Source organism: Fukomys damarensis, unplaced genomic scaffold (genome assembly GCF_012274545.1).
Source record: "Fukomys damarensis isolate Sample0158 unplaced genomic scaffold, DMR_v1.0_HiC HiC_scaffold_12, whole genome shotgun sequence".
NCBI classification, from domain to species: Eukaryota; Metazoa; Chordata; class Mammalia; order Rodentia; family Bathyergidae; genus Fukomys; species Fukomys damarensis.
The window spans coordinates 17834000-17835177 of NW_022900924.1; the positions used below are offsets into that span (position 1 = coordinate 17834000).

Consider the following 1178-nt stretch of genomic DNA (forward strand, 5'->3'; position numbering starts at 1 on the left):
GAGAGGGAGGAAAGGGGAGGAGAGGGGAGGGGAGGGGAGGGGAAAAGAAGGGAGGAGAGGAAAGGAAATTGGGGGTAGGGGCGTCCAGTGTTTGCCCTTACTGTGGGTGGGCGCAGGGGCTCCCTCTACTGGTGGCGGGACTCAAATTCACATCGCGGATCCTGAAAGCAGCTTGGCTGGTGCCTGGACTATGGGCTAATTCTGTCACTGGTTCCTGTTTCACATTTATTCATTCAACAAATATTTCCTGAATGTGAATGTGTGCCACGCGATATTCTGGATGTTGGGAATAGAGCTGTGAAGCCAAGAGTGCCTCTTCCTGTCCTGGAGTTGACATCCCACAGGTCGGTCCCTCTGCTGGGGCCTCTTGAAGCAAAATTGATTGACGTTTTAATGGGCCAACAGCCAGAGATACCCACCACAGGGCAAGGCTTGGGTCTTAGCTCCAATGCGACCTCCTCAGAGAAGCATGAACGCATTTGCTCATTGCCTCGTCAAAATAAGATGCCACAGCCGGGCATGGTGGCACACACCTGTAATTCCTGCACTCGCGAGGCTGAGGCAGGAGGATCTCTGCGAGTTTGACAACAGCCTGGGCTACATAGTGAGTTCCAGGTCAGTTTCAACTATTTAGTGAGACCCTGTCTCAAAAAGCAAACAAACAAACAAACAAAAAACTCCAAAACAAAAAAAGTAAGATTCCACGAAGGCTTCTATTTCCCTAGAATCCCTCAGCTTCTCTAGCCAGGCGTGGTGCCCCATGACTGTAACCCCAGCACTCTGGGAGGCTGAGGCATGAGTACCTCGAGTCCAAGCCTTAAGTCCATTGTGAGACCCTGCCTCAAAAAGAAAGAAAGAAAAAGAAGGGCAGCGCTCTTACTACCACCCGCTTATCTGCTCCATTCTCCCACACAGTCAGCTCTCTGAGCCAGCAGGGTCGCTGGCGTGCGCGCGTCGCTTGCAGCAGGACGCAGCTGCTCGCGCCGGTCAGCCTCCCGCCCTCCACCTCAGGCGCAGGCCCAGGAGGCGCCGACGGACACTGACTGAACTCTCGACTTGCGTCCGTTCTTTTCCAATAGATCTTGCGCCACCTTGCTCCAAGGGGAAAGCGGGCCTCAGGCGGCTCGTAGAGGTGACCTCAGGCTGCCCACTCGGGAGAAGGGCCAGGGAACAGCTGC

The 1178-nt window shown here is 54.7% G+C and overlaps 1 long non-coding RNA gene across 1 annotated transcript in view; it reads right to left on the minus strand.

The window, feature by feature from the left end:
* Positions 1–567, minus strand: part of LOC109117413 — a 6079-nt gene extending 5512 nt beyond the window's left edge. The window contains exon 1 of the long non-coding RNA XR_002024721.2: positions 102–567. This is a non-coding gene — a long non-coding RNA (uncharacterized LOC109117413). The remainder of the gene's footprint in view (positions 1–101) is intronic.
* Between the last annotated feature and the right edge of the window lie 611 nt (positions 568–1178).